This window comes from Danio aesculapii, chromosome 4 (assembly GCF_903798145.1).
Source record: "Danio aesculapii chromosome 4, fDanAes4.1, whole genome shotgun sequence".
Taxonomy (NCBI): Eukaryota; Metazoa; Chordata; class Actinopteri; order Cypriniformes; family Danionidae; genus Danio; species Danio aesculapii.
The window spans coordinates 29148273-29165432 of record NC_079438.1 but is presented as its reverse complement, the minus strand read 5'-3'; the positions used below and the strand labels follow the sequence as shown (position 1 = coordinate 29165432).

Sequence of the window (17160 nt, the reverse complement as noted above, 5' to 3'; positions counted from 1 at the left end):
GAGCCCGGGTAGCTCAGTCGGTAGAGCATCAGACTTTTAATCTGAGGGTCCAGGGTTCAAGTCCCTGCTTGGGCGTGTAAGGCTCTTCTTGTGGAGCCACAGTTTTTGCCAGTGAGCTATCGCTTGCTGAAAGTTTCATCTGGATGCACAACACGTGTACTAGGCATGAGGACATGGAGAGCACAGGCAGTCTTGTAGTTGCGGCCGAGTGATTAAGATGATGCATTAGAAATCCGTTGGGGTCTTCTCGCGCTGGTTCGAGTCCTGCAGACCACGTGCTCGTCCTCTTCCTTTTTAAACTTGCAACAGTCATCAAATGTTTGCAATTCCAGCGTTACGTGGGAAAAGCGTCGTGCTGGTAGGAGGAGAAAAACAACAGCGTGCGCTCACTGAACCGAAAGGGGCAAATCAGAGGGAGGAACATGTCGCACAGGGACCACGACGGCTGTCCGGTAACTCGCCGTGATCAGATTGTGGTCAGTACTCTGCATTGTAGCCGCAGCAACCCCGCTTCGAATCAGGGTCACGGCAGGATTCCTTACGGTGACATTGGCATCACGCCCCCCTCTTGCCACCTGTTTTGTACAGCCCACTTTTCAGTGCACGCTGCTACTGTGACACGTCACAAGTGCTTAAATCTAAGCTAATCCCCCAGTGATCGCGGATAACTCAGACGGTAGAGCGTCAGACTTTTCATCTGACGTTCCTGGGTTCAAGTCCCTGTTTGGGCGTGTAAGCCAACTTTTGTAGAGCGTGGAGGATTCGGATTTCTACCTTCCTATCCATCTCAGCATGAATCAACATTTATCCTTTCCTCATCATCTTGTTTCTCATTATTTTTATATAATTATTTGATTATCTGAATGAGTAATTAACTTTGAATTGATTTTAACTAATGAATAAGTTAACACATTGCTTAATATAAGAACGTTCAGTGCGTTTGCCTGTCTCTTTATAACTTTTTCAGGAGCCACCAAACTAAGTCAGAGGTCACGGAGGCCTTGAGTGGAGCTGAGGGCTGAGGACCGGAAGCAACTGTCTCCGTTGTTATTTCTAAGAGTTAATACTATCTAAAATGTCTTAAGGGATCTTGCTGTTTTTACGGTTAATTCTTTTAAGGTGATTCTACTTTTTATTCAAGATAGACTTTGTGTAGTAAGGATATAACTGCCTGAATGTAGATTATACCAGTCTTTAACCAGTTTTGATAAAGACGGCTGAGACTACACTCAGCCTCGGATAAGAAACAGATTATTCTTTAAGTGTGTGTTCTATTTGATTGTGGATCCGTTTCATAGGTCTGGAGTCAGCTCTGAACAGTCTAGTGGATGTCTGACGTTTATGCTTGAGATACTGTTCAGAATTGTACGCACGCACCCCACGTGGACATTTTCCTAGTCTATCTGTGTTTTATCCAATCAGGTTAGAACACCTATATGCGTGACGCAGTTAATGACCTTATGTGAGAGTAAAATTGTTATTGATTTGTGATTGTAAGCAGAGCGGCCTAGGAAGTCATGGCGAGTGTTGAAGCTGGCTTCTGCTGATGTAACTGCAAACTATCTTCAGTAACCTTTATTTATTTATATAAATCTCTGACTCCGGCTCTTCTTCGTCTGACAGACTGGTCATTCTTTGGGTTAAACTGCATACCATCCCTATAAGCGACATCTATTGCTGGTGAGCTCTTGCTTGCTCTACATGTCATCGGGCAGCACGACCAATGCGCCAGGCAAGAGCACAATGGAATGGTCAAGCTTCGTAGTCGTGGCCGAGTGGTTAAGGCGATGGACTAGAAATCCATTGGGGTCTCCCCGCGCAGGTTCGAATCCTGCCGACTACGTCCAGGCTGCGCGCATGATTTAGTTTGCGACTTTCCTTGATTGTTTGCAACCCCAGTGTTTCTGGGGAAAAGGGATGTGCTGGTAGGCAAAAGCAACAAAAATAAAACCGCAGCGCGTGCAAACTGACTGCCCTGGGGGCCCTCCATTTTCAAAGACGTATGACAGAGAGCGAGGCTCCAGCGGCTGTCCCGTAGCTCGCCGTGATCGTATAGTGGTTAGTACTCTGCGTTGTGGCCGCAGCAACCCCGGTTCGAATCCGGGTCACGGCATGCTTTTCAAGGTGGCATTGACGTTGCACTCTGTGATGCCATCCGTAATCTCCAGCCTCCGTTTAGTGCAGGCTGTGCTAATGGCACGTCCTGAATGTTTACGTTTCCTAAAGTGTGGAAGACTAGGGATTCGATATGAGCAGCGGGTCCTTTGATGCCAGCATGCTGTGTAGGTAAGCATTGATCAAGTCACGCTTCTAAGGCATGGAAGGAATCGTTTCAATGGTTAAGTCTCCATTTATTGCCACAACAACAGAAAGACCTTCTGCAGTTGTCATTGATCTTTTTGTCTCCTATATGACATTGAGTCCAAACTACTGTGTTTTACTGACGTCTACACCTACAACAACCATAAACCCAACCTCACAGTAACCTGTTGTGTTTTAGCAACATCTACACCAACCACAAGTCCAAACCCCACCTCACGGTAAACTTTTGTGTACCGTAAAGGTCTGCGCCGACCACAACCCTAAACCTTGCCTACTTGCGACGCAGAGCCTTGGAGCCCGGGTAGCTCAGTCGGTAGAGCATCAGATTTTTAATCTGAGGGTCCAGGGTTCAAGTCCCTGCTTGGGCGTGTAAGGCTCTTCTTGTGGAGCCACAGTTTTTGCCAGTGAGCTATCGCTTGCTGAAAGTTTCATCTGGATGCACAACACGTGTACTAGGCATGAGGACATGGAGAGCACAGGCAGTCTTGTAGTTGCGGCCGAGTGATTAAGATGATGCATTAGAAATCCGTTGGGGTCTTCTCGCGCTGGTTCGGGTCCTGCAGACCACGTGCTCGTCCTCTTCCTTTTTAAACTTGCAACAGTCATCAAATGTTTGCAATTCCAGCGTTACGTGGGAAAAGCGTCGTGCTGGTAGGAGGAGAAAAACAACAGCGTGCGCTCACTGAACCGAAAGGGGCAAATCAGAGGGAGGAACATGTCGCACAGGGACCACGACGGCTGTCCGGTAACTCGCCGTGATCGGATTGTGGTCAGTACTCTGCATTGTAGCCGCAGCAACCCCGCTTCGAATCAGGGTCACGGCAGGATTCCTTACGGTGACATTGGCATCACGCCCCCTCTTGCCACCTGTTTTGTACAGCCCACTTTTCAGTGCACGCTGCTACTGTGACACGTCACAAGTGCTTAAATCTAAGCTAATCTCCCAGTGATCGCGGATAACTCAGACGGTAGAGCGTCAGACTTTTCATCTGACGTTCCTGGGTTCAAGTCCCTGCTTGGGCGTGTAAGCCAACTTTTGTAGAGCGTGGAGGATTCGGATTTCTACCTTCCTATCCATCTCAGCATGAATCAACGTTTATCCTTTCCTCATCATCTTGTTTCTCATTATTTTTATATAATTATTTGATTATCTGAATGAGTAATTAACTTTGAATTGATTTTAACTAATGAATAAGTTAACACATTGCTTAATATAAGAACGTTCAGTGCGTTTGCCTGTCTCTTTATAACTTTTTCAGGAGCCACCAAACTAAGTCAGAGGTCACGGAGGCCTTGAGTGGAGCTGAGGGCTGAGGACCGGAAGCAACTGTCTCCGTTGTTATTTCTAAGAGTTAATACTATCTAAAATGTCTTAAGGGATCTTGCTGTTTTTACGGTTAATTCTTTTAAGGTGATTCTACTTTTTATTCAAGATAGACTTTGTGTAGTAAGGATATAACTGCCTGAATGTAGATTATGCCAGTCTTTAACCAGTTTTGATAAAGACGGCTGAGACTACACTCAGCCTCGGATAAGAAACAGATTATTCTTTAAGTGTGTGTGTTCTATTTGATTGTGGATCCGTTTCATAGGTCTGGAGTCAGCTCTGAACAGTCTAGTGGATGTCTGACGTTTATGCTTGAGATACTGTTCAGAATTGTACGCACGCACCCCACGTGGACATTTTCCTAGTCTATCTGTGTTTTATCCAATCAGGTTAGAACACCTATATGCGTGACGCAGTTAATGACCTTATGTGAGAGTAAAATTGTTATTGATTTGTGATTGTAAGCAGAGCGGCCTAGGAAGTCATGGCGAGTGTTGAAGCTGGCTTCTGCTGATGTAACTGCAAACTATCTTCAGTAACCTTTATTTATTTATATAAATCTCTGACTCCGGCTCTTCTTCGTCTGACAGACTGGTCATTCTTTGGGTTAAACTGCATACCATCCCTATAAGCGACATCTATTGCTGGTGAGCTCTTGCTTGCTCTACATGTCATCGGGCAGCACGACCAATGCGCCAGGCAAGAGCACAATGGAATGGTCAAGCTTCGTAGTCGTGGCCGAGTGGTTAAGGCGATGGACTAGAAATCCATTGGGGTCTCCCCGCGCAGGTTCGAATCCTGCCGACTACGTCCAGGCTGCGCGCATGATTTAGTTTGCGACTTTCCTTGATTGTTTGCAACCCCAGTGTTTCTGGGGAAAAGGGATGTGCTGGTAGGCAAAAGCAACAAAAATAAAACCGCAGCGCGTGCAAACTGACTGCCCTGGGGGCCCTCCATTTTCAAAGACGTATGACAGAGAGCGAGGCTCCAGCGGCTGTCCCGTAGCTCGCCGTGATCGTATAGTGGTTAGTACTCTGCGTTGTGGCCGCAGCAACCCCGGTTCGAATCCGGGTCACGGCATGCTTTTCAAGGTGGCATTGACGTTGCACTCTGTGATGCCATCCGTAATCTCCAGCCTCCTTTTAGTGCAGGCTGTGCTAATGGCACGTCCTGAATGTTTACGTTTCCTAAAGTGTGGAAGACTAGGGATTCGATATGAGCAGCGGGTCCTTTGATGCCAGCATGCTGTGTAGGTAAGCATTGATCAAGTCACGCTTCTAAGGCATGGAAGGAATCGTTTCAATGGTTAAGTCTCCATTTATTGCCACAACAACAGAAAGACCTTCTGCAGTTGTCATTGATCTTTTTGTCTCCTATATGACATTGAGTCCAAACTACTGTGTTTTACTGACGTCTACACCTACAACAACCATAAACCCAACCTCACAGTAACCTGTTGTGTTTTAGCAACATCTACACCAACCACAAGTCCAAACCCCACCTCACGATAAACTTTTGTGTACCGTAAAGGTCTGCGCCGACCACAACCCTAAATCCGAAACACCCAGGTCATGTGATTAAAGTGTTTCGAAACACCTGGTCACGTGACCAAAGCAATTCAAAGCATCGATCAATTCTGAAGCTTTTCGAGACCTGGAGAGTATGCATTTGACTGACAGGGTCAGGTGACAGTGACTCTCATATGGCCTAGTGGACCGTGCATGTGCGTGTTGTTTGAGGCTTTAAATGACTTTTGGGTTCGAATCCCGACTTGTACAAATACTCCAAAATCATGATTTTATGTATTTTAATCATGCTACTGTTTATGGTGTAGTCTAGATAGGATACAACTGCAGATATGCCATCAATTCAACATAATTTTTGTAACTAAAACAATAATTAATATTTTACAGTACTGTAATGGTTGGGTTTGGGTAGAAGTTAATAAAATACAATAAATGGGAAATTTAATGAATAACATAAATAATTCTTGTTAACTTCTGTCCACAACTGTATCTGATCTATCAACAACCCTGTTTTATGACCAAAACAAGACATATTTATTTACAAAGTGTTCATTCGGTTGTCAGACTAATGTTGAAACAGAACGATGCACGAACAAAGCCTCTCAAACTGATATTAAAGCATTTAGAGCAGCAGAGGCAGTACTCTGCTTAAATTAATTAGAAAAATACATATAATCATGAAGAAGGAAAGCCATTCTAGTAAATAATAATAAACACATATTGATTCATAAATGTACCTTTTGAGTATGAAAACCACATATGCATTTCAGCACACCTCCAAGCAAGCTCCTCTGGCCATGAGACTGCAATGGGTATTTCTCAATCTGAAAAAAATCATGAAAAATGTAATAAATAATTTTACATGATATAAAAAAACTTAAACTAAACTAACTAAAAAAGGAATTTTAACTCAATGACTCCCTTAATAAAGCACACAATAGCTCTGTAAATTAATTTACCACTAGAATGTGTGTAATATTTATCTAATATGTAATTTTACAGCTTTTATCTCCAAAAAGAAAAGAAAAACAATAAGAGTAACTGGACAAGAACATTTCAGGTCTTAAAACCACATGCTGTACACTGTACACTCATAATCCCTTCCCCACCTTTTTTAAATCTCTCTCATAAACGGTCAAACTTTAGTAAATTATACAACTTAAATCTTAAAATACATGCAATTTAAAATACATTAATATTTAAAAACAATTATGACGTGTTTTACAAAAATACTGTACTGAAGCCTAACAAGTTACTCTGTTAAGCCAATTTCAACAAACACTTAACTGTTTACCTTATATCATGTAATTGAAATACCCACTTATCGCTCGGATTGGCTCTCATCTTCAACATTTGTGAAATATTGCCAGACAATCCTTTGGCAGCTGGCATTCAGGTCGCAGTCTCTCCTGGAGGTGTGGGTTCGAATCCCACTTCTGACAAATGTAACCTTTGGCTGTGCGCTCAGGCTCAAGATTTAAACTCTCTGGCGCCATGTCCGAGTGATACAGTAACGTTGACAAAGCGCCGCATCAATCTCTTTGCGCCACAGTTCACGCAGCGTAGCAGTGGACCTGGCATCGAAAACGTGACAGGAATGGGAGCATCTTGCCATCATTGCTTAAGACTCAGGAGATGTTCTTGGAACGTCAAGCAGCCTGCCCTCCAGAGGAGCTGTAGACTTTTTTGAGCCCGGAAAGCATGAACCGCACGGAAGATAATAAAGAATGCAGCCCTGTCACCTATGCACTCCCGTGTGCTAAAAGGTATCACCTCGCCCTGTGTGAGGCTCGAACTCACGAACTTGCTCCTACAAGACAGCTCCAGCTATGCATGCATGTCAGGATGGCCAAGTGGTCTAAGCCGCTGTATTCAGGACTGCTGGAGCTGGGCCAGCTGTAAAACACCAGCTTCCATGGTACTGCGATGTGGCTCCTAGGAGACAGCTCCAGCTAAGTGTGCATGTCAGGATGGCCGACTGGTCTAAGGTGCTGCGTTCAGATCGCAGTCTCCCCTGGAGGCGTGGGTTTGAATCCCACTTCTGACAAACCTAATCTATGGCTGTGCGTTCAGGCTCAAGTATTTAATTCTCCGGCGCCATGTCCGAGTGATACAGTAACACTGACAAAGCGCCACATCAATCTCTTTGCGTCACAGTTTACGAAGCGTAGCAGTGGCCCTGGCAACCTTAATGGGCATTGTAGACTGCAAGTTTTGAGGCATTTGCGCAACATCAAGGCATTGTCTACAGCAACTCGGAAAAGCATGTGTACAAAACAATGGATGTGGGCTTTAATGCAAGTGCATCGAAAGGGGATCAAAAGAATTGCCTTGGAATGCCATGTAGTGGAATGTCCTGAGATGCTGTTTATTTTTAATTCTATGGGATTTGCAGGGCTTTTCGGCTAATCCTCTTACAACGTCAAGTCATGACATTTGACGTATCCACGTCAAACGTCAAGCATTAACGTGACAGGAATGGGAGCATCTTGCCATCATTGCTTCAGACTCAGGAGATGTTCTTGGAACGTCACGCCGCATGCCCTCCAGAGGAGCTGTAGCCTTTTTTGCCCCCGGGAAGCATAAACTGCACGGAAGGTAATAAAGTACGCCGCCCGGTCACCTAAGTGCTCCCGTGTGCCAAAAGGTATGACCTTGCCCCGTGTGAGGCTCGAACTCCAACCTTCAGATTATGAGACTGACGCGCTGCCTACTGCACCAACGAGACAGACTGCTGGAGTTGGGCAAGCTGTGAAACACCAGCTTACATGTCATGGTGCTGCGATGTGGCTCCTAGGAGAAAGCTCCTGCTAACTGTGCATGTCAGGATGGCCGAGCGGTTTAAGGTGCTGCGTTCAGGTCGCAGTCTCCCCTGGAGGCGTGGGTTCGAATCCCACTTCTGACAAACCTAGTCTTTGGCTGTGCGTTCAGGCTCAAGTATTTAACTCTCTGGCGCCATGTCCGAGTGATACAGTAACACTGACTGCATCAATCTCTTTGCATCACAGTTTACGAAGCGTAGCAGTGGCCCTGGCAACCTTAATGGGCACTGTAGACTGCAAGTTTTGAGGCATTTGTGCAACATCAAGGCATTGTCTACAGCAACTCGGAAAAGCATGTGTACAAAACAATGGACGTGGGCTTTAATGCAAGTGCATCGAAAGGGGATCAAAAGAATTGCCTTGGAATGCCATGTAGTGGAATGTCCTGAGATGCCGTTTATTTTTAAGGCAATGAGATTCGCAGGGCTTTTCGGCTAATTCTCTTACAACGTCAAGTCATGACATTTGACTCTTTGTGGGAAAGAGAAGAAAAAAAGCTGTGTCAGTCAATCAACGCGTTTTCAATACGCTGTTCTGAATGTGCGTTTCTGGATGTGGTGGTCTCCGGATGATGGGCACGAGTATGGCATCACAGGTCTGGGGGTCCAGCATGTCGATGCAGTGCCCGCGGACAGCTCATGCTCTCACTGTGAGGACGTGGCTGTTGCACAGATGAGATCTCAGGCTCAAGTATTTAACCCTCTGGCGCCATGTCCGAGTGATACAGTAACACTGACAAAGTGCCGCATCAATCTCTTTGCGCCACAATTTACGAAGCGTAGCAGTGGCCCTGGTAGCGTTAATGGGCACTGTAGACTGTAAGGTTTGAGGCGTTTGCGCAACATCAAGGCATTGTCTACAGCAACTCGGAAAAGCATGTGTTCAAAACAATGGACGTGGGCTTTAAAGCAAGAGCACTGAACCGGGATCAAAAGAATTGTCTTGGAATGCCATTTAGTAGAATGTCCTGAGATGCCGTTTATTTTTCATTCTATGCGATTCGCAGGGCTTTTCGGCTAATCCTCTTACAACGTCAAGTCATGACATTTGACGGATCCACATCAAACGTCAAGCGATAACGTGACAGGAACGGGAGCATCTTGCCATCATTGCTTCAGACTCAGGAGATGTTCTTGGAACGTCAAGCCGCATGCCCTCCAGAGGAGCTGTAGCCTTTTTTGCCCCCGGGAAGCATAAACTGCACGGAAGGTAATAAAGTAGGCCGCCCGGTCACCTAAGTGCTCCCGTGTGCCAAAAGGTACGACCTTGCCCCGTGTGAGGCTCGAACTCACGACCTTCAGATTATGAGACTGACGCGCTGCCTACTGCGCCAACGAGGCAGACTGGTGGAATTGGGCAAGCTGTGAAACACCAGCTTTCATGTCATGGTGCTGCGATGTGGCTCCTAGGAGACAGCTCCTGCTAATTGTGCATGGCAGGATGGCCGAGCGGTCTAAGGCGCTGCGTTCAGGTCGCAGTCTCCCCTGGAGGTGTGGGTTCGAATCCCACTTATGACAAACCTAGTCTTTGGCTGTGCGTTCAGGCTCAAGTATTTAACTCTCTGGCGCCATGTCCGAGTGATATAGTAACACTGACTGCATCAATCTCTTTGCGTCACAGTTTACGAAGCGTAGCAGTGACCCTGGCAACCTTAATGGGCACTGTAGACTGCAAGTTTTGAGGCATTTGTGCAACATCAAGGCATTGTCTACAGCAACTCGGAAAAGCATGTGTACAAAACAATGGATGTGGGCTTTAATGCAAGTGCATCGAAAGGGGATCAAAAGAATTGCCTTGGAATGCCATGTAGTGGAATTTCCTGAGATGCCGTTTATTTTTCATTCTATGCGATTCGCAGGGCTTTTCGGCTAATCCTCTTACAACGTCAAGTCATGACATTTGACGGATCCACGTCAAACGTCAAGCGATAACGTGACAGGAACGGGAGCATCTTGCCATCATTGCTTCAGACTCAGGAGATGTTCTTGGAACGTCACGCCACCTGCCCTCCAGAGGAGCTGTAGCCTTTTTTGCCCCCGGGAAGCATAAACTGCACGGAAGGTAATAAAGTACGCTGCCTGGTCACCTAAGTGCTCCCGTGTGCCAAAAGGTACGACCTTGCGAGGCTCGAACTCACGACCTTCAAATTATGGGACTGACGCGCTGCCTACTGCGCCAACGAGACAAACTGGTGAAATTGGGCAAGCTGTGAAACACCAGCTTTCATGTCATGGTGCTGCGATGTGGCTCCTAGGAGACAGCTCCTGCTAACTGTGCATGTCAGGATGGCCGAGCGGTCTAAGGCGCTGTGTTCAGGTCGCAGTGTCCCCTGGAGGCGTGGGTTCCAATCCCTCTTCTGACAAACCTAGCCTTTGGCTGTACGTTCAGGCTTAAGTATTTAACTCTCTGGCGCCATGTCCGAGTGATACAGTAACACTGACTGCATCAATCTCTTTGCGTCACAGTTTACGAAGCGTAGCAGTGGCCCTGGCAACCTTAATGGGCACTGTAGACTGCAAGTTTTGAGGCATTTGTGCAACATCAAGGCATTGTCTACAGCAAATCGGAAAAGCATGTGTACAAAACAATGGACGTGGGCTTTAATGCAAGTGCATCGAAAGGGGATCAAAAGAATTGCCTTGGAATGCCATGTAGTGGAATGTCCTGAGATGCCGTTTATTTTAAGGCAATGAGATTCGCAGGGCTTTTCGGCTAATTCTCTTACAACGTCAAGTCATGACATTTGACTCTTTGTGGGAAAGAGAAGAAAAAAAGCTGTGTCAGTCAATCAACGCGTTTTCAAGACGCTGTTCTGAATGTGCGTTTCTGGATGCGGTGGTGTCCGGATGATGGGCACAAGTATGGCATCACAGGTCTGGGGGTCCATCATGTCGATGCAGTGCGCGCAGACAGCTCATGCTCTCACTGTGAGGACGTGGCTGTTGCACAGCTGAAATCTCAGGCTCAAGTATTTAACCCTCTGGCGCCATGTCCGAGTGATACAGTAACACTGACAAAGTGCCGCATCAATCTCTTTGTGCCACAATTTACGCAGCGTAGCAGTGGCCCTGGCAGCGTTAATGGGCACTGTAATAACGTGACAGCGATAACGTGACAGGAACGGGAGCATCTTGCCATCATTGCTTCAGACTCAGGAGATGTTCTTGGAACGTCAAGCCGCATGCCCTCCAGAGGAGCTGTAGCCTTTTTTGCCCCCGGGAAGCATAAACTGCACGGAAGGTAATAAAGTAGGCCGCCCGGTCACCTAAGTGCTCCCGTGTGCCAAAAGGTACGACCTTGCCCCGTGTGAGGCTCGAACTCACGACCTTCAGATTATGAGACTGACGCGCTGCCTACTGCGCCAACGAGGCAGACTGGTGGAATTGGGCAAGCTGTGAAACACCAGCTTTCATGTCATGTTGCTGCGATGTGGCTCCTAGGAGACAGCTCCTGCTAACTGTGCATGTCAGGATGGCCGAGCGGTCTAAGGCACTGCGTTCAGGTCGCAGTCTCCCCTGGAGGCGTGGGTTCGAATCCCACTTCTGACAAACCTAGTCTTTGGCTGTGCGTTCAGGCTCAAGTATTTAACTCTCTGGCGCCATGTCCGAGTGATATAGTAACACTGACTGCATCAATCTCTTTGCGTCACAGTTTACGAAGCGTAGCAGTGGCCCTGGCAACCTTAATGGGCACTGTAGACTGCAAGTTTTGAGGCATTTGTGCAACATCAAGGCATTGTCTACAGCAACTCGGAAAAGCATGTGTACAAAACAATGGATGTGGGCTTTAATGCAAGTGCATCGAAAGGGGATCAAAAGAATTGCCTTGGAATGCCATGTAGTGGAATGTCCTGAGATGCCGTTTATTTTTAAGGCAATGAGATTCGCAGGGCTTTTTGGCTACTTCTATTACAACGTCAAGTCATGACATTTGACTCTTTGTGGGAAAGAGAAGAAAAAAAGCTGTGTCAGTCAATCTGAATGTGCATTTCTGGATGGGGTGGTCTCAGGATGATGGGCACGAGTATCGCATCACAGGTCTGGGGGTCCAGCATGTCGATGCAGTGCCCGCGGACAGCTCATGCTCTCACTGTGAGGACGTGGCTGTTGCACAGCTGAGATCTCAGGCTTAAGTATTTAACCCTCTATCGCCATGTCCGAGTGATACAATAATACTGACAAAGTGCCGCATCAATCTCTTTGCGCCACAATTTACGCAGCATAGCAGTGGCCCTGGCAGCGTTAATGGGCACTGTAGACTGCAAGGTTTGAGGCGTTTGCGCAACATCAAAGCATTGTCTACAGCAACTCGGAAAAGCATGTGTTCAAAACAATGGACGTGGGCTTTAAAGCAAGTGCACTGAAAGGGGATCAAAAGAATTGTCTTGGAATGCCATGTAGTGGAATGGGGTACCCTGCCCCATGTGAGGGTCAAATTCATGACCTTCAGATTATGAGACTGACGCACTGCCTACTGCACCAACAAGGCATACTACTGGAGTTGGGCAAGCTGTGAAACACCAGCGTCCATGTTGTGGTGCTGCGGTGTGGCTCATAGGAGACAGCTCCGACCAGGCAAGCACATAAGGATGGCCCAACAGTCTATGGCACTGCGTTCAGGTCAGAGTCTCCCCTGGAGGTGTAGGTTAGAATCCCACCGAACCTAATCTTTGGCTGTGCGCTCAGGCTCAAGTCTTTAACTCGCTGGCGAAACACTGGACGTGGGTTTTAATGCAAGTGCACCGAAAGGGGATCAAAAGAGTTGTCTTGGAATGCCATGTAGTGGAATGTCCTGGGATGCCGTTGATTTTAAAGGCAATGGGATTCGCAGGGCTTTTCGTCAAATCCTCTTACAACGTCAAGTCATGAAACGGATCCACGTCAAACGTCAAGCGATAACGTGACAGGAATGGGAGAATCTTGCCATAATAGCTTCAGACTCAGGAGATGTTCCTGGAACGTCAAGCCGCCTGCCCTCCAGAGGAGCTGTAGCCTTTTTTGCCCCCGGGAAGCATAAACCGCATGGAAGGGAATAAAGAACGCCGCCCGGTCACCTAAGCGCTCCCGTGTGCCAAAAGGTACCACCTTGCCTCGTGTGAGGCTTGAACTCACAACCTTCAGATTATGAGACTGACGCGCTGCCTACTTTGCCAACAAGGAAGACTGATAGAGTTGGGGAAGCTGTGAAACACCAGCTTCCATGTCATGGTGCTGCGATGTGGCTCCTAGGAGAAAGCTCTGGCCAAGCATGCATATCAGGATGGCCAATCGGTCTAAGGTGCTGCGGTCAGGTCGGAGTCTACCCTGAAGGCATGGGTTTAAATCCCACTTTTGACAAACCTAGTCTTTAAATCTCTGGCAGCCTTAATGGGCACTTTAGACTGCAAGTTTTGAGATGTTTGCCCAACATCAAGGCATTGTCCACAGCAACTCGGAAAAGCATGTGAACAAAAAATTTGACGCGAGCTTTAATACAAGTGCACTGAAAGGGGATCAAAAGAATTGTCTTGGAATGCCATGTAGTGGAATGTCCTGGGATACCGTTGATTTTTAAGGCAATGGGATTCTCAAGGCTTTTCGTCAAATCCTCGTACAATGTTAAGTCATGACATGTGACGGATCCACGTCAAACGATAACGTGACAGGAATGGGAGCATCTTACCATCATTGCTTCAGACTCAAGAGATGTTTTTGGAACGTCAAGCCGCCTGCCCTCCAGAGGAGTAGTAGCCTTTTTTGCAAAGGGGAACCTTGAACCGCATGCAAGGGAAGAAAGAATGCTGCCCGGTGACCTAAAATGCTCCCGTGTGCCAAAAGGGACCACCTTGCCCCATGTGAGGCTCAAACTGACAACCTTTAGATTATGAGACTGACGCGCTGCGTACTGCACCAATGAGGCATACTGCTGGAGTTGGGCAAGCTGTGAAACACTAGCTTCCACGTTATGGTGCTGCGGTGTGGCTCTTAGGAGAATGCTCCGGCCAAGCAAGCATGTCAGGATGACTACATAGCAACAACCTAGCAATGCCTTAGCAACCATCTAGCAACCCCTTAGCAACCACCTAGCGACACCTTAGCAACTGCCTAGCGACACCTTAGCAACCAACTAGCGACACCTTAGCAACTGCCTAGCAACACCTTAGCAACCGCCTAGCAACATCTTAGCAACACCTTAGCAGCCACATAGCAACCACCTTAGCAACCGCCTAGCAACACCTTAGCATTCACCTAGCAACACCTTACCAACCACTTAGCCACCATCTAAGCAACCGCCTAGCAACCACCTAGCAATACCTTAGCAAGTGCCCAGCAACCACCTAGCAACACCTTAGCAACCGCCTAGCAAACCACCTAGCAACACCATAACAACCACCTAGCAAAACCTTAGCAAAACCTTTTATGTTTTAGAATAGGATATGTCATATTTTTTATAATATTAGTAAAGCAAACACAGGCCCTATATGTGCCATTTACATATATTTCAGTTCATATGGAAAACGAGTGCATGTTTTTACTAAAACTAACATTGGATTTTATTTTAAATGCTTGTGTAAAACAATATAGTTTGCACAAAGAAATGATGGGGTTCTTCTATAAAGAAGTCCACCCCGTTTAGAGCGTCATTATGGGCATTTTACGTTATAACTAACATGGTTCAAGTGATGGATCTGCGACAGAGAAACTAGGGGTTTTGGGAAACACTCCTCATTACATTACAACAATGCATCGTACTATGATAGTTCAACCGCGAGTTGTTGTTTGGGAAACGCACCCCTGCCTAGTTAACCTAATTAAGCCTTTAAATGGCACTTTAAGCTGTATAGAAGTGTCTTGAAAAATAATGAGTCAAATATTATTTACTGTCATCATGGCAAAGAGAAAATAAATCAGTTATTAGAAATGAGTCATTAAAATTATGTTTAGAAATGTGTTGAAAAAAATCTTCTCTCCGTTAAACAGAAATTGTGGAAAAACTAAACATGGGGGCTAATAATTTTGACTTATATATACACACACACACACACACACACACACACACACACACACACACACACACACACACATTAGTTACCTGTCCTTTAGTGCATATTAGTTTCCTATGAACAGCTATATTGTGTCTGCAAGCTACCAAACACCTTGGAACCATATGCTCAGTGTGAACATTGTAAAGATTGTTTTCACCCAAGGTGTGTGTGGGATTCAAAAGCATTGGGGATATTAAAGTTATAGGAGAAAACATTTGAAACATAAAACCGTTGTAGCTCCCTCAAATCCCCACCACTGCCCACTTTTAATTAATGTGCTTAGGACATACACAGGCACATTATCCCTTTGGACAAGCATCAGGTTGAAACACCTTGGCCAGACTCATGACACCAACGCAGCAACCGATAATTGGTTCAGGACAACAAAAACAATAGTCTTGAAAAATAAACTACACAGGCGGCCAGGAGATTTCATACAGGTAATGCATGAATTCATCGCTGGTCGCCTGAGTGGTATTCAGATAACTGCAACCCGAAAAAATACTACTGAGGACAAAGAAATAGAAATTGACCAAACACTGAGTCAGGAGGAGAAATCGAGAAGAAAGACACAGAAAAAAAAATCTAAATACTACAATCCCTCAAAGACTCAAGAAGTGACAGTCAAGGAAGAATCTTTTGCATCTCCTCCATGGTCTTTGACACTGACCGACACATGTACCATTGATAATCTGTTGTACATCATGCATCTAACTTTCAGGGACAGACCACTCATTCTTTATGAAGTTGAGGAAAAAAAAAAAAAAGACAAGTAGATAGATACATTGCTTGAGGTTCATCAGAAGTTCTTGGCAGGCCAGTGGTCTCAGGGGAAGCTCTTATGGCTAAAGGGAATGGAGAGATTTGAAGGAAAGGATCGATGGGATGCTTTTGGAACAGAAGATGACTTTGTTGTGTGTCGCCTTGACTACATTCATGCTACGGAAAGAATGTTTGTGTGTGATGCACCCAAATGTCCTTCTCCTCAAACCCCAAAGCCTTCCTGGAATGTTGGTGTTGTGTCAGTCATTAAAAGCATTTTTAAACCAACAATTTTGGGTTTGTCATAATACCAATGGAAATGTTACTTCAAATATTAATAATTAATTTCTATTGTCTTTAAGATGCCATGACTTCTCTGAGCTGCAATTATCCATTGACAGCTGGGAGGTTTATGAGAAGACATTCAAGTGTCAAGAAAAGCACAGGTATGCAAAACTTTTAAAAAGTTATCCTTCATTGGAATAACATATAGCCTGCAAGAAAATGTCAAAATATATTTGACACATACAAACACCTATAAAGCATTGCACAGGATGACATCTATGTTTTTTTAATATTCAGTGTTTTTGATTGTTATTATAATAAAACAACATATTCAATGCTTCTGTTTCACTGTTTGTTTTTGACATGCACAGTAATGGTATGCCCAGGATGGAGCACCTACACAAACCAGAGGTTTATTCATGAAATTCCTCCTTTTGGGGTCATAGCAGTCTATTCTACAGTCTACAGCAGGGGTGGGCAAACTCGGTCCTGGAGGGCCGGTGTCCTGCACAGTTTAGCTCCAACTCTAATCAAACACACCTGCTTATAGATTTCTAATGATCTTGAAGACACTGATTAGCATGTTCAGGTGTGTTTGAGTAGTGTTGGAGCTAAACTGTGCAGGACACCGGCCTTCCAGGACCGAGTTTGCCCACCCCTGGTCTACAGTAATGGTCATCCGGAACTGCAGCCACCAATGCTTCCTTTATCGGTGCTAAATTATGGGAAAAGGCAAGACTAACTAGCGAACATCATATCTGCTGTTGAGCTCTGTTTAATTCCAATAAATCATCCTGTTATTTCTTGCAATTGGGTTCCTTAGATTTCTTGACACATACGGCAAGCAACACCAACTGCATCAATTTTACTCCCTGTTTTAGAACAAACCAGTTGATATGCAGGGATGAAAACATTCATCATACAAGAAAAATAGCTAAAGTAACAGGTGTCGCCAACGATCGTCATGAATTAAAGCGCATCGTTATGTCTGAGCTTTGATACGAATCAGCAATGACTTAGAGGAGAGGGGCACAACAGCGGCCATACCGATTTAAAAGGGGGCCAGTGCCCCTGTGGCCCCACCCCTAGATC

General features: G+C 45.7%; 13 non-coding genes across 13 annotated transcripts; 11 read left to right on the top strand and 2 right to left on the bottom strand.

Annotated features, from left to right (window-relative positions):
* Positions 1–2: 2 nt before the first annotated feature.
* Positions 3–75, top strand: trnak-uuu (transfer RNA lysine (anticodon UUU)). Its single transcript has one exon. It is a non-coding gene; the product is annotated as a tRNA-Lys (tRNA).
* A 1686-nt stretch (positions 76–1761) lies between these two features.
* trnas-aga (transfer RNA serine (anticodon AGA)) lies at positions 1762–1843 on the top strand. Its single transcript has one exon. It is a non-coding gene; the product is annotated as a tRNA-Ser (tRNA).
* Positions 1844–2041: 198 nt separating this feature from the next.
* trnah-gug (transfer RNA histidin (anticodon GUG)) lies at positions 2042–2113 on the top strand. Its single transcript has one exon. It is a non-coding gene; the product is annotated as a tRNA-His (tRNA).
* A 504-nt stretch (positions 2114–2617) lies between these two features.
* trnak-uuu (transfer RNA lysine (anticodon UUU)) lies at positions 2618–2690 on the top strand. The gene has a single exon. It is a non-coding gene; the product is annotated as a tRNA-Lys (tRNA).
* A 1687-nt stretch (positions 2691–4377) lies between these two features.
* trnas-aga (transfer RNA serine (anticodon AGA)) lies at positions 4378–4459 on the top strand. Its single transcript has one exon. It is a non-coding gene; the product is annotated as a tRNA-Ser (tRNA).
* A 198-nt stretch (positions 4460–4657) lies between these two features.
* Positions 4658–4729, top strand: trnah-gug (transfer RNA histidin (anticodon GUG)). Its single transcript has one exon. It is a non-coding gene; the product is annotated as a tRNA-His (tRNA).
* Positions 4730–7139: 2410 nt separating this feature from the next.
* On the top strand, positions 7140–7222 carry trnal-cag (transfer RNA leucine (anticodon CAG)). Its single transcript has one exon. It is a non-coding gene; the product is annotated as a tRNA-Leu (tRNA).
* A 775-nt stretch (positions 7223–7997) lies between these two features.
* Positions 7998–8080, top strand: trnal-cag (transfer RNA leucine (anticodon CAG)). Its single transcript has one exon. It is a non-coding gene; the product is annotated as a tRNA-Leu (tRNA).
* Positions 8081–9264: 1184 nt separating this feature from the next.
* Positions 9265–9337, bottom strand: trnam-cau (transfer RNA methionine (anticodon CAU)). The gene has a single exon. It is a non-coding gene; the product is annotated as a tRNA-Met (tRNA).
* Positions 9338–9431: 94 nt separating this feature from the next.
* On the top strand, positions 9432–9514 carry trnal-cag (transfer RNA leucine (anticodon CAG)). Its single transcript has one exon. It is a non-coding gene; the product is annotated as a tRNA-Leu (tRNA).
* A 762-nt stretch (positions 9515–10276) lies between these two features.
* On the top strand, positions 10277–10359 carry trnal-cag (transfer RNA leucine (anticodon CAG)). The gene has a single exon. It is a non-coding gene; the product is annotated as a tRNA-Leu (tRNA).
* Positions 10360–11295: 936 nt separating this feature from the next.
* Positions 11296–11368, bottom strand: trnam-cau (transfer RNA methionine (anticodon CAU)). Its single transcript has one exon. It is a non-coding gene; the product is annotated as a tRNA-Met (tRNA).
* Positions 11369–11462: 94 nt separating this feature from the next.
* On the top strand, positions 11463–11545 carry trnal-cag (transfer RNA leucine (anticodon CAG)). The gene has a single exon. It is a non-coding gene; the product is annotated as a tRNA-Leu (tRNA).
* Positions 11546–17160: the final 5615 nt, after the last annotated feature.